This window comes from Myotis daubentonii, chromosome 17 (genome assembly GCF_963259705.1).
Source record: "Myotis daubentonii chromosome 17, mMyoDau2.1, whole genome shotgun sequence".
Classification (NCBI taxonomy): domain Eukaryota; kingdom Metazoa; phylum Chordata; class Mammalia; order Chiroptera; family Vespertilionidae; genus Myotis; species Myotis daubentonii.
In genome coordinates this window covers 18051235-18067102 of record NC_081856.1, presented here as the reverse complement: position 1 = coordinate 18067102, position 15868 = coordinate 18051235, and the positions used below count along the sequence as shown (strand labels likewise).

General features: G+C 36.3%; 1 protein-coding gene and 1 pseudogene across 1 annotated transcript in view; both read left to right on the top strand.

Moving 5' to 3' along the window:
- Positions 1-15868, top strand: part of C17H8orf34 (chromosome 17 C8orf34 homolog) — a 250888-nt gene that overhangs the window by 79346 nt on the left and 155674 nt on the right.
- On the top strand, positions 1144-1257 carry LOC132220207 (U2 spliceosomal RNA; annotated as a pseudogene).

Sequence of the window (15868 nt, the reverse complement as noted above, 5' to 3'; positions counted from 1 at the left end):
CAGAAGGCAAATGGAATCCAAATAGTTGAAAGAAGCAAATGATGCAGTTAAGAAGAGGAATCAATGACCTAGAAAGCTAACAGAGAATATTAGCAATGCCGAAACTGATACATCCCTCCTAATGCTGACAAGGAAAAGGGTAGAAAAACACAAATTACCACTATGAAAAAGATGGACAAGACCAGATTTCACCATAGATCTTACACAAAAGGTAATAAAAAACATGTGAAAACAACTTTATATCAGCATATTTGACAACTTAGATATAATGAAGAAAAAAATTCTAGCAAAGCACATCATACCAGATATAAAAAAGGAGAAATAGGATATCTGATTAGTTCCATATTTGTTAAAGAAATTGAATTTGCAAACAAAATCCCTCCCTAAAAGACAACTTCAGATTCACATGGTTTCTTTGATGAATTTTCAAATATTAAGTAAAAAATAATGCCAAATATAATAAACTCAGGAAGTGGTGAAGAGAGAAAACTTTGCGGGTTGTTTTGAGACTCGCATGTCCCTTATGGACACAGATACATATGTTCTCAACAAAATATTATTAAATCTCTATGATCCATTTCGGTCTCAATCAAATTTCTAATAGGCTTAAAAAAAAGGAAGAACTCGATGAGCTAATTCTAAAATATATATGGAAATAATGACCTGAAATTGATAAAATCAGGGAAAAGGAGAGTATCTGGAATTAAATATCTGATTTCAGGACTTACCATAAGGCTACAACAGCCAAGAAAATATGGTATTGATACAAAACTTGACAAGCAGATTGAGGAAATAGTTTAAAGTTTAGAAAATATATCTAGTCAGTTCGTTTTCAACAAAGGCATCAGGCAATTTGATATATAAAGAAAATATTTTCAAGCATTGGCGCTGGAACAATGAGATAAATGTAAAGAAATCGTACCGTAACAAAAATTATTTTTAAATGAATTATAAGGACAGCCTTGAGGCAGGCAGAGATTTTTTTTTTTTTAGAGATAACTAAGGATTAAAAAAGACCTATAATAAAGTGGACCTCATTAAAATTATAAGCTTCTCAGAAAATGAAAAGAAAGTAAGAAGAAAATTTAAAAAATAGAGAAGTATACCACTTACTGGGAGAAAATATGGACAATATACCTGACAATCATTTCTTGGCCTTTTGGCTAAGATCAAGTGTAGTATCTGTTCTTATCAGCTTAATCTCTGATATGTCCTTTAGCTGGACAATATACTTTTTTAAAAAAGGGCAAAAGCTTTCAACAGGCAGTTCACAAAATGAGTTAAACAAATGGTAAATAAGCACATGAACAATGTTTAACTTCATAACTTCAAAGAAATGCAAATTAAAGCAGCACTGAAAGATCAATACAAACCAACTAGAATGGCTAAAGTTAAAGACTCAACACAAAATATTGCCAAGAATGTGGTGTCGCTGTATATTTCAAATATTGCTCATAGGAATGAAAAATTTTACAATCACTTTGGAGTAAATGTCTGGCAGTTTCCTATAAAATTCAATATGTACCTACACTATGGCCTAGAAATTCTTAGATATTTTCCTAAGAGAAACGAACATGTATCCTCAAATAGTTGTGTATGAAAGCAGTTTTATTATAATAAATATCCTAGACAAAAAACAAAATATAATCACTAGGAGAAATTATAAATAAATTGTGATATATTTACACAATGAAATATTGTTAATAAAAATGATTTAAGCACTGATACATGTGACAATCTGGAGGAATCTCATTGTTATGGACCAATTCATATGTTGATGCCATAACTCCTAATTTTGATACTATTTGGAGACAGGACTTTCAGGGATAATTATTAAGGTTACAGGAGGTCATAAGGGTGGGTTCCCAATTCAGTAGGTCTGGTGGCCTTATAAGAAGAGAAAGAGACAGAGCCGCCTCCCCTTCCTCTCCCTCTCCCTCTTTCTCTGCCTCTGTGTGCACGCACACTCAGCACTCGGGAAAGGTCACGTGAGGATGCAGTGAGAAGGTGGCCGGCCATCTGCAACCCAAGGAGAGAGCTCTCACCAGACACTGACCCAGCTGACACCTTCACCTTGGACTTTCCAGCTTCCATGACTGTGAGAAAATGAATTTCTGTTATTTGAGCCATCCAGTCTAAGACATTTTGTTATGGCAATTTAAGCCAAATAAGACACATATAAACACTACGCCGAACAAGAGAAACCAGAAACAAATGACTACATACTATGCTAATTTAATCATAGGGAACTCAAGAACAGACAAAACTGATCTATGGTGATAGAAATCAGAACATAGTGCAGGTGGTGAGGGGTTGGTATCAGGAAGCTTTCTGTGCTGATAGAAATATTTTATATTTTCACTGAAGTGCTCATTACCACATGGGTGTATACATTTATCAAAACTCATTACGTTGTACATTTACTATCTGTGTATATCCGTGTAGATGTGAATTTGAAAAAATAAAATAGAAATTTTTGTATATAAAAGTCATGGCTGCATAATGTTAGTTAGATCATGAGAATACTCAAGGAGGCAAAATTAAATTTGACGTTTGTTATTGTTCCTAAAATAAAATGATTACATTTTATAGAAACACACATGAGATATGAAAGGTAATTTAAGACAGTAATATAGGCATTTGCTATGGAAATATCTCTACTGTGACCTTTAATATGTTTTCCAAAGTCTGTGCCTATTGTAAGCCTCATGTTTGAATAATCCTGAACAAAAACAGAAATTGTCATTTTAATTTCATAGTTGCACTTCAGAAAGCAGAATTTGATTTTTGATGATAAATTTCCTCGTTTTGAATATACATACTCTTCCAATGTGGTCACACTATATTTTATTTGATATACTGAAATGTCCTTCCTTACTGACTTGCTTGTGATACAAAGAGCTAAAGCTGTGGCAATTTAAACTGAAAATGTTCTTGTTATCAACTGGAAATGTGCAGTACATATATTGTGATTCTTTTTATATTCTTTGTTTAAACATCGTTAGTGAGATATACATACATGACATAAAATTTATCCATTAAATGTATAGAGTTCAATGGCTTTTACTATATTCACAGAGTTCTGCAACCATCCCATAATCTAAGTTCAGAACATTTTCATCCTCCCTACCCCCCAAAAACCAACCAATTAGCAGTTACTTCTTGTCCCACCACCACCCACTCCCTCACAGCGAGGCAATCATTATTCTTTTCTGTCTTATGGCTTGGGTATTCTGAGCATTACATAAATGAAATCATATACTATGTGTGGTCTTCTATGAAGGACTTCTTTTACTTAGAATAATATCTAAAAATTTATTAATATTGTCGTTGTATTAGTCCTTGTTCCTTTTTTACCGACTTCTGCACATGGGCCATGAAGTTTCAATTGCATTTTTCGTGCGCGCCCACACGTGGTATTTTGTGAAAGAGCCACACTCAAGGGGCCAAAGAGCCGCATGTGGCTCACGAGCCGCCATTTGCCGACCATTGGTCTAGGTTTTAGAGCATTTTTAGGTTCATAGCAAAATTGAGCTGATGATCCCTTCCTCACCCATAACATTGGCAACCACTGATCCTTTTACTGTATCCATAGTATAGTCTTCTTCAGATTTCGTACAGCTGGAACCATACAGTGTGCAGGCTTTTGATATTGACTTATTTCACTTAGTAACATACATTTAATGATTACTCCATGTCTTTTTATGGCTGTGTAGCTCATTTATTTTTAACACTAATAGTATTCCAGTCTGAATGGTACAGTGTATCTTTTCATCAACTGGCGGACATCTTGGCTGCTTCCAAGTATTAGCAGTTGTAAATAATGCTGCTAAAAACATCTGTGTGCAGATTTTTGTGTGAATGTAAGTTTTCAGTTTATTTGGGTGTATACCAAAGAGCATGATTGCTGGATTGTATAGTAAAAATATGTTTAGTTTTGTAAGAAACTGCCAAAGTATTTTTCAAAGTGGCTGTACCATTTTGCATTCCCCCCACCAAGGAATGAGAGTTCTTGTGGCTTCACATCTTCACCAGCATTTGGTGCTGTACATTTTTTTGGATTTTAGCCATTTTAATAGGTGTGCAGCGTTACCTCATTTTATCTCCAACAGCCTAATGACAGATGATGTTGAAGACCTTTGCATATGCTTATTTGCCGTCTGTCTTTTTTGGTGAGGTGTCTGTTCAGATCATTGGCCCATTCTTTAATTGGGTTGTTTATTTTCTTATTGTTGATTTTTTAAAATAAATCTTTATTGTTGAAAGTATTACATATGTCCCTTCCCCCCCCCCATTGCCCTCTCCTTCCCCCACCCCACCCCTGAGCTATCACCACCCACTGTCTGTGTCTATGGGTTATACATATACACATATGAGTTCATTGGTTGATCTCTTTCTCTCCCCCTCCTCCCTCCCCTGCCTTCCCTCTGATATTTGGCAGTCTGCTCAATGTTTCTATGTCTCTGGGTCTATTTTTGTTTATCAGGTTATGTTGTTCATTAGATTCCACATATGAGTGAGATCATGTGATACTTATCTTTCTCTGACTGGCTTATTTTGCTTAGTATAATGCTCTCTAGGTCCATCCATGCTGTTGCAAATGGTAAGAGTTCTTTCTTTTTAACAGCTGCATAGTATTCCATTGCATAGATGTACCACAGTTTTATAATCCATTTATCTGCTGACGGGCACTTAGGCTGTTTCCAAATCTTAGCTATTATAAATTGTGCTGCTATGAACATAGGGGTGCATATATTCTTTCTGATGGGTGATTTTGAGTTCTTGGGGGTATATTTCTAGACATGGGACCACTGGGTCAAATGGTAGTTCCATTTTTAGTTTTTTGAGGAAACTCCAAACTGTTTTTCACAGAGGCTGCACCAGTCTTCATTCCCACCAGCAGTGCACAAGAGTTCCCTTTTCTCCACATCCTTGCCAACAGTTGTCGTTTGTTGATTTGTTGATGATAGCCTTTCTGACAGGTGTGAGGTGTCACCTCATTGTCATTTTGATTTGCATCTCTCAGGTAATCAGTGACTGAGCACTTTTTCATATGCCTTTTGGCTTTCTGTATGTTCATTTTGGAGAAGTTTCTATTGAGGTCCTTTGCCCATTTTAAAATTGGATTGTTTACCTTCCTTTTGTTAATTTGTATGAGTTCCCTGTAGATTCGACAAAATCCAACACCTTTTTTTTTGGATAAAAACTCTCAACAAAATGGGACTAGAGGGATCATACCTCAACATAATAAAAGCCTTATGTGAAAAACCTACAGCCAACATCATACTCAATGTACAGAAGCTAAAACCATTTCCCATAAGGACAGAAACAAAACAGGGATGCCCACTTTCACCACTCCTGTTCAGCATAGTACCAGAAGTCCTAGCCATTGCAATCAGACAAGAAGAAAAAATAAAAGCTATTCAAGTTGGAAAGGAGGTAGTAAAAATATCACTATTTGCAGATGACATGATACTGTACATAGAAAACCCTAAAGACTCCATCAGAAAATTACTAGACTTAATAAATGAATTTGGCAATGTATCAGGATATAAAATTAATACCCAGAAATCTATGGCATTTTTATACACCAATAATGAACTCTCAGAAAGGGAAACCAAACAAATAACCCCATTTCCCATTGCAAGAAAAAATTTTAGATGCTTAGGAATAAACTTAACCAAGGAGGTAAAAGACCTGTATTTGGAAAACTATAAGACATTGAAAAAAGATATATAGGAAGATATACGCAAGTGGAATTATATACCATGTTCATGGATTGGTAGAATCAGCATCATTAAAATGTCCATACTATCCAAGGCAATCTATAGATTCAATGCAATCCCTATTAAGATACCAACAGCATAATTCACAAAGCTAGAACAAATTGTCCAAATCTTATTGTTGATTTTTAAAAGCTCTGTTTTTTTTTTGTTGTTGTTGTTCCCTTTACCCATGTTGCGTATACTCTTTGTGTATTTTGTATAACGGCCCTTTATCAGATGCATCTTTTGCAAATATTTTCTCCAAGTCTGTGGTTTGTGGTTATCTTCACATTCTCTTGATGTTTTCTTTCACAGAGAAGTTTTCAATTTTAATGAAGACCGGATTATTCTTTCTTCATTGATCTTGCCTTTGGTGTTTTATCTAAAAAGGTACCACCTTACTGAAGGTCATCTAGGTTCTCTTCTATGTTATTTTCTAAGAGTTTTATAGTTTTTCATTTTACATTTAAATTTGTGATCCGTTTTGAGTTAATTTTTGTGAAGGGTATATGTTAGATCTGTGTTTAGATTCATTTTTCTGTGTATATATGTCCAGTTGTTTCAGTGTCATTTTTTATAAAAACAACCTTTTCTCTATTTAATTGCCTTTTCTTTTTTGTCAGAGATTAGTAAACTATATTAATGTGGGTCTGTTTCTTGGCTCTCTATTCTGCTCCATTGAACTATATGTGTGTTTCTTCACCAATGCTTGATTCTTCACACTGTCTTGATTTCTTTAGATTTATGGTAAGTCTTGATTTTGGTAGTCTGTCCTCCAGTTTTGGAAAAACTGACATCTTATAATATTGAGTCTTCCTTTCCATGAACATGGAATACCTACTCATTTGTTTAGCTCTTCTTTAGTTTCATTCATTAGAGTTTTCTAGTTTTCCTAATGTACATCTTGTACATATTTTGTTAGATTTATATCTAGGTGTTTTATTTTTAAAGGTGCTAATGTAAATAGTAACTGTCTTTTTAATTTCAAATTCCACTTGTTCATTGCCAGTATTTAGGAAAGCAATTGGCATACAGCTTTGCTATAATTCCTTATTAGTTCCAGGAGTTTTGTCCGTTGTTTTGCACCTTCTCCATAAACAATCACATCATCTGCAAACCAACAGTTTTGTTTCTTTTCCCCCAATGTTTGTACATTTTCTTTCCTTTTCTTATTGTATGAGCTAGATGAACTTGAAAAAGTGTTGAGAAGGATTGATGATAGAAACCATCTTAGCCTTCTGCCTGACCTTAGTGGGAAAGCTTCAAGTTTCTCACCACTAGGCATGATTTTAGCTGTAGGTTTTTTGTAAAGATTCTTTCTCAAGTTGAGGAAGTTCCCTGTTTCTAGTTTACTGAGAGTTTTTATCTGATGAGTTTTGTCACAGGCTTTTGCATCTATTTATATGATCATGTAATTTTTCTTTTTTAATCTGTTAATATGAGGAATTACATTAATTGATTTTTTAATGTTGAGCCAGCCTAGCATACTGGGATAAATCTTATCTTGTCATGGTTTACAATTATTTCTATACATTTTTGGATTAGATATGCTAGCATTTTGTTGAGGATTTTTGCATGTTCAGGAGTGATATCGTTTGGACTTTTCTTGTATTGTCTTTCTCTGTTTTTGGTATCAGAGCAACACTGGCCTCAAGGAATAAGATAAGAAGTATTCCCTTTATCTTCTGGAAGGGATTATAGAGAATTTGGTATTATTTCTTCCTTAAATGTGTGGTAGAATTCACAGGCAAACTCATTTGCACCTGGTGCTTCTTTTTTTGGAAGTGTATTAATTATTTTTTGTAAAAAATATGTTTTTATTTATTTATTAGAGGGAAAGGATGGGAGAGGGATAGAGAGAAACATCGATGAGAGAGAATCATCACTGATTGGCTGCCTCCTGCACACCCCTTACTGGGGATTGAACCTGGAACCTGGGCATGTGCCCTGATCAGGAGTTGAGCTAGTAACTTGGTTCATGGATCAGTGCTCAACCACTGACCCACACCAGCCAGGCCGAAGTGTAATTATTATTGGTTCATTTTCTCTCAAAGATATAGACCTGTTTACATTGTCTTTTTCCTATTTCTTCTTATGTGAATTTTGACAATTTCTGACATTCAAGGAATTGGTCCATTTCATGTAAGTTTTCAAATTTGTCTGCAGAGTTTTTATTATTGTTTTGTTATCCTTTTAATGTTCATACTATCCATAATAATGCCCCCTCTTTTATTTCTGTCTGAATATATCAAAATTTATGTATCCATTTCTCTATTCATCAGTTTCCAGATTTAAATGGTTACCCTCAGTGCTGATATGAATACCTTTATCCTGACTCCTTAGGCACCATGCTGAAGTTTCTTTTGGGTGTACACCTGAGATTAGCACTTCTAGGTCATGGGTGCTTGCATATACTGTATGCAACTTTTTGGATTTTATTAAATATCTCATTTGTCTCTGAATATTTGTGTTAGTTTCTCTAGAGTCTGGGTAATGTGTTAGTTTTTCTAGAGTCTGGGTAATGGTTCTCAGTCTGGGTAAAGGTGATGGCCAGAAGGAAGGGGTGAGGGGCAGTGTCTGGGTGAAGGTGAATAAAGGAGGGGACAATAGGGACATCTATAATAGTATAAACAATAAAAATAAAGTTAAGAAAGAAAGAAAACCTTTTTACTATGTAAAGTGATATCTCTGTTAATTACTATATTGTGGATTAAATCAACATGTTGTATACATTTAAGTATCATGTTATTCAAAGTCGTTGTCAATTTGATTATGAAAGAACTCATTACTTCAAAAGTTTTCATTTCTCAGATAACTAATAAAGTTGAATTATACATTTTCCATTTCCTTATTTATCTGTTGTATTATGGATGATATCTTTAGATATTTTTGTCCCATTCTCTCTGTTTGATTTGTAGTTATCTTGTCCTTTGATAGTTTTAATTTTAGTTATTATATTTTTCATATCTAGTAATTTTTAAATTAAAATCGGTTTGTTCTTATTGTTTTCTAGCATATTTACCACTTTTTCTTATAATTCCTGAATGGATTTTCTCTCTTTAAAATGTTAAATAAACTTATATTTAATCTTTGAATTGAATCTATCATCTCCAATTCTTGGGGTGTTAATTCTCCTTTTGTTTTTACTGACTTATACTTTTTTGTGGTAGATTTTCTTTTTAATGTTGCTTATAATTTTTAAGTATATTTTTATTGATTTCAGAGAGGAAGGAGGAGAGAGAGAGAGAGAGAGAGAGAGAGAGAGAGAGAGAGAGAGAGAGAAAGAGAGAGAAAGAGAGAGAAAGAGAAACATCAATGATGAGAGAGAATCATTAATCAGCTGCCTCCTGCACACCCCCCACAACCTGGGCATGTGCCCTGACTAGGAATCAAACCATGACCTCCTGGTTCATAGGTTAGTGCTCAACCACTGAGTCACTCTGGCCAGGCATGGTTTATAATTTTTAGCTGACCCAGCACTGCAGAAGCACTTATACAAGGTGGCTTTTCATTGGCTTTGTATAGGGCTGTAGGAGGATTTGTCAGTTGAGTTTTCGCTTTCTCCATCACTTGGACCTTGTAAATCAGGACATTACACTACCATGTAGCATAAGTTTATATTTCCATTTCTAATGATGTCTTTTCCAACAAGAGTGACCAGTGATGAGACGCTTCCTTGCCACTTTTGTGGGAGAACTTTTCCTGCCCCAGTGTCTGATCATAGATCAATGTCACTTACAGCTTTAGGGTTCCTTACTTTATTCAAAAGACTTTGTTTCAGCTCCCCCGTTTACATGAGCGAAAGGCCTTATCTCTTTTCTTCATAAATTCCAGCCACTAGTCCGGAGGCCTAGACTACCCTAGACCCATGTAGGTTTTAGTCTAGGTTTTCTGTTCTAGATTTGTTCTTCTTTATTTCTGCTACATGAATACTTCATTTCTTTTAGAACTTATTGGGAGTAATTTTATTTTGTCAACTTTATCAAGCATTTCTGTATTTGAAATGGCAGAAAGCCTTTTGTGGCATTCAGTTACTTAGCTATATTGGTAGAAATTTAAATTGTTTAATTTCAATGAAATCCAAATACTAATAAAAATACAAAAGAAATATATAAAGAAATACATAAAAATAATTAGCTTTCAAAAACAAATAGCCAACATTATGTATGTCATCTGATTTTTTTTTTAAAATTGGTCAAACATGTAAATTTATATGAACTATAAATATGTAGGTATCTATCTCTATCTCTATGTATTAAAACCAAGCTATTATCCATGGTTAACTTAGGGGAGCAGAATCAAGGTGGGAGAGATCTTTCATTTTTCTACTTTCTATATTTCCTCATTGTTTGATTTTGCACATAGGCATTTTAAGTGTGAAAAGATGCTATAATTAGTGATAACTTTAAGAGGAAGCATTCTGTAATTTTCCTGATTAGTGTTTTGATAATTACTAACCATGAAAACCCTGTGAGCCTGAAAGACAGACTGTGAACTCATTTCGTAGACTGTGGTGTAACGGGTAAGTTGGGAGGCGTAGCCAACATCAGAGCGAACCCCAGGATCTGGGAGCAGAAGCAGGTGGTGGAAGTGACCAGAACAGACTGCATCTTGGATGCCTGCGGAAGACGAGGACCATGCAAATCGGACCACGGCCACCATTACCCACGAAGGAAGTCAGTGTCCACCTGTTCCTCCCAGCTATGTCAGCCTCATGGCATTTTCGAGTTTCTTATATCAGGCCACAAAGTTCTTATGGATTTAAAAACATTTGTAGCAATGTAGGTTGTAGGTATGAGAGATGCCATCCACAAAGGAAACTTAAAGGTCAAGTGAATTTCCTTCTCAGCTAACACCGACTTCAATTCTGGCAGTCATGTACTTCCTTTACATTTTCTTCATTCTTCAGTCGGTCTTCCACAAGCTGTATTTGATTCATCATAAAATAAGAAATAAGAATGCTTAGAATGGATTTTCCTCAACCTACGTTTTCTTAGCTTATTTTTGATTCTACTTGCAGATTAATTTTACCATACATACAACCTACATTACCCACATCAACAGACAAAATGTGTGTTTTATTGCATTTCAGTATATTAATGAAACCAGGAAAAAACTCTTGCTCTCTCTTCATACTAATTGAGCAGTATTTCAGACTACTTTATTTTCCTGCAGGGTAAAATAAAGCTTGTTAGCTTCTGTGTTTTGTAATTAATTCATTACATATTTATATTTGGTATCTTACTTAGCACTTAGATCGAGGGAAATAATTTTACACTGAAAAATCCATTAATCTTCTCTGTGGGGGCATCATTTTCTTGTAAATTAAATTGCCTAATTAGCTGTTCCTTTGGAAACTGATTCCGAGCTTGATCCCCAAAAGTTTAACCAAAATGTTTCTACTTTCTAAAATAAACTACGTACAGATTACTTGTAAAGATTCAAGCCATCATTAGACCAACCATGAGCCTGCTAATCCTAGGGATGAAGAGACTCACTAAGGCAAAACTCTTATTATATTTAGTTAGTGTGTATTTGCTGTGTGCCCACCCAGATCATGGAAGTAAATAGAAGATCCCCCACCTTGTCCGTGGGCTATCGGAGTGTGCTTTGGTTTCCTTACAGACTGCCTTGCCATAGGACAGCCTGAAACAAAAAGTGTGACTTTATCAAATCAGCTTTCTGCACCAAATAAGGAATAAACTTCCCAAAGGGTGATTGAGAGGCGTTGCTATCCAGGGAATATTGTGACTTTCATTGTGGTCCCCACTTAATATTCAATCTGTAATAACAATAACAGGGATCTTTTTCTTTGTGCTGTTTTATTCTCTTACGAGTGACAGAGCCTTTCCTGGCCAGGTGCTCATAATGTAAACGTCAGAATGAGAAGCATGCCGGTTGGCAGGCAGAGATGGGAGTCTACAAATTAACAACAGATGTGAGTTAGTAACTTCAAATATGAACAGAAGGCCCGTGGCTTAGTAGCTGCTGCTTTACGAAGCAGATTCTCATCTATTGGTCCTCATTTCTGAGTTCTGAAATTTTTATAGATGGAAATTATTCCTTAGACCTCAGCATTTTTATTCTGCGTCAGCAAAGAACAAAATGAAGTTGTCTATTATTCAAGCAAACATAGATTGCGTAGGCACCTAACTTAAGAGTCAAGTTAGAAACTAATAACTCTTCACTCCATTTTTAAAAAATAAGTTTTTATTGATTTTAGAGAGTGGAAAAGAGAGGGAGAGATAGGGACATTTATCAGCTACTCCTGCACGCCCCCTACTGGAGATGGACCCCGCAACTCAGGCATGTGCCCTGACCAGGGATTGAACCAGTGACTTCTTGGTTCATGGTTTAACACTCAACCATTGAGCCAAACCAGGTGGGTTTCACTTCATTTTTGGCTTTGAGTCTAATTTGATGTCTAATCTGAAACATAACTATATATAACTATGTAAATATATATATGTATGTATATATATATGTATATATATATATATATATAAATTTGGAAACGTACGTATGTTGCAATTTTTAAAATATTAATAAAGTGTAACTTTCTTACAATAAATCACATTGTTCTCACCAAACAGAAAATTTCTAACCATGTAGTTTCATTTTTCCTCCTCATAGAATGTAATTTAATTTTTTGAAAACCTTTCATAGTTGTTAGGAATATGGTGGTAGGGCAAGGATTCAGAAGACAGAGTGAAATATCACACAGACATAGGAAGAAATGTCTTCTAGCAAAAAAAAAAATTGTTAAATATAAAAATAGGCTAGTTATCTTTGTGATAATATCTAGATACCAGTGCTAATGGAAGTTTATGATTGTATTTCTACTAGCTGTCGAGGTCATTGATAATGCCATGCCCTGTGCTAGGTACTGAAAATACAGAGCCAGATGAAGTACAGTTGCTACGCAAATATAACAGTGGAGAAAAAGAAAAAATGTAAACCCATGTGATAGTTACAATATCAGAACTACGTACATGGTTCTGCTCTGCACATGATTCTAGTGCTGGGTCAAGGTCAGGATGCCTTTTGCTGTCACAGAACCACTCTTCCCATCAAAACATCTGAAGTATCATTTTCTTCCATTTGGCCCATTGCGGGGATGTAGTAACCACAGTGGATTGTTTCTTCATTTTCTTTACCTTTATTTGTGTTCTTTGCATTTTCAGATATCCTTTTTTTCTGCCTCACATGATGGCTCACCCCCTTGTAATTTGTCCTTGTCTGTCCGTATTGTTCTCATTGTTTCTATGCGTTTGGGCTATCTCTAGCATTGAAGTCACGATATTTTCAGAATTGGGCGAGTGCTGTCTTAAAGAATGGGCTTTTGTGTAGTGTAGATCAAGCATGTCAAACTCACGGCCAGTGAGAATGAGGCATGTGGCCCACCGGCCACGAGTTTGACATGTTTGGTGTAGGTTTCTCTCAGATCCAATTTGATTAATTAATACTCCCTATGTTTTAGGAAGCAAATCAATTCCCCCAAAGATAAAGCTGCTAGTCCAATGGTTAGAGGTCAGCGTGAAGCCAAATGAATCAGTGCCCTCATTCCCTAAATAGCCTCTTGAACATACCCTGCAAACAAGACTTTCTTCACCTCCGCTTCCATGGGAAAAGGAAAGGAGAAAACAGAGGGCAATGAAGGAAAGAAAGAGAGAAAGGGAATGAGCATTTAAATGAGTAAATAAAAACACCGGGTACATTTCCAAAGCTGAAACAGTGCAGATAGCAGGATGGGGCCATCTTTTGTATCCCAAAGCCAAGTGATATGAACAGCAGTGATGGATTGCACAGAATGCATCATGACGTTGCCTAAGCTGGTACATTATCTGGCAGCGTGGACTGACATTTACTCAGATTTTATCTTACTTTTAAACAGAATGTTTGAAATAGGACTTAGAATGTTTTTAATGAGATGATCTCTTAACTATGAAATACAGTTAGATAGCTATTGAGCATTTTTTAATGTGACGTCAATGTATTCAAGTGGACAATCATGTAAGAAACAGGAATAGCTTGGAAGAAGGTACAAATGATACACAAACAGGTAAGAGGTCAGCTGATAAAAGTCTAACTGAAGATGGTGTTAAACGTTATAGAATTTTTTAAAATATGGATTTTTATTTCATTTTATCTGTCAAGCATTTCGAAGACATTTATTAACTTCATATCTATGGTTATTTGTGAAGTTGTGTTTTTAATTTTGCATGTGATTATATCAAATACTACTTATCTCTGTCTTTATGAAGTGTTAATTCACTGAACTTTGTTAGTAGTAAAGACTCTACTAAATATTTAACCTAAATATTGGTAGAGGAGACTTTAAGGTTAAGTTAAATATAAGTTTGGCTTAATATTGACTCTGTCCCTCTAGTTGTGTGATCCTAGGAAATGTAATGGGCTCTTAAACTTTTGATTATTACCTGTAAAATGTACGACTGTGGAATAACTTTATTAGTGTTTAGTACAAAGTAGATTAATAGATGGTAATTTACATTATAACTAGATCAGTAGATTTTACAAAGGCCCCAATTTTTTTTTTTAGAATTATTTGTTAAACAATCTTTATATGAGAAATTCGAACAATCTAAAGCTTTTAAAATAGAAACTGATAACATTTTAATGTTGTACCTGTTAAAAGGATTCTGTCTTTAAGGTTAAGAACAGGAGTCAGAAAACTTTTCTGAAAAGGGCTAGATAACAAAGAGTTTAGGTTTTGTAAGACCTATAGTCTCACACTAAACAACTCTGCCGTTATATTGTGCAATCAGTCATAAGTAATGAATAGCAAATGGGCATGGCTGGGCCTCTGTAAAACTTTATTCACAAAAGCAGGCAATGGGTCGGATTTGGTCTATCGGCTTTGATTTATCAACTCATGTTGCAGATTGTCTGCTTTCCCATCCCTTCACCCACTTTCTAATCCTATCTAATAAAAAACAAAAAGGGCAATTGACTGTACCTTCGCTATGCTTCCCATTGGCTAATCAGCAGATAGGCAAATTAACCGCCAACGAAGATGGCGGCTAATTTGCATATGTAGGCGCCAAGCCATGGATCGAAGCCAGCTGGCCCAGGGCAGGAGCAGCGAGTGAAGGCCGGCGTGGTGAGCGAAGAGCAAAGAGGGAAGCCCGCCATGCTGGCCCCAACCGGCGAAGAGCGAAAGCCTGGGTTCCAGGCGCCAGAGGAAAACTGGTGCCAGCAGCCAGGGGAAGGGGCCCCCAACGGGCGCCAGACTGTGAGAGGGCACAGGCCGGGCTGAGGGACCCATCTGAGTGCACAAATTTTTGTGTACCAGGCCTCTAGTAATAATAATAATATCACCAGATTTATTGGCTTTTAGAAACAGCATAGGTTTCTATGCCAAAATCTTTAATCTTTCCATGCTGACTCTTACTAAAAAAAGATAATTTGAAATTTACCTTGCATCACTTAGAGAGTTTGTTCAAAGGAACAAAAGTTCTAAGAGTAATACAGAATAAGAGATTTATCATAGTATTTCACCACACTCAGAAGGAGCTGGTTATAATCTATGTGAGGCTATTGTTTCTGTTTGGCATTGGGCTGAGCCAGCTGAACAACAAGTGATGGAGAAAAGATGGGCAGGAAGTAGGAGAGAACAAAGGCAAACCAGACCCATGAGGACCAACCAGAACCCACGTGAGTCCTCCCCACCCCTGGGCGTCCAGCTTCAGTGATGGAGGTGCCTCCTCCATGGAGCTGCACATGCTCCTGGCCTGGGGGTCACAGACTCCTGCGGCAGCCATCGGGCAGGAGCTGGAGCAGCGTCAGGCCGCACTGCTGCATCCCAGGTGACCTGTCCCTAACCTTTCTGGCCTCAGCATGGCTACTGCCTCACTTCTCTTTCCACATCTCCAGCAGAGTTCTCAACCCTGAGCTGTGCTACCACTGTCTCGCGGAACTCAGTCCTCTTCTGCCAAGGAATTTTGTCTTAAAATAGCCTTGAGGACACATATTGCTGGTTTTGTATTTTAGAAGCGGCCTCTGTGGAACGCCTGCATTCCGTCCGAACTTACAGCCCATCTACCTGCATAAGTGAGTGAAACTTTAAAAAATGATGAGGCGGG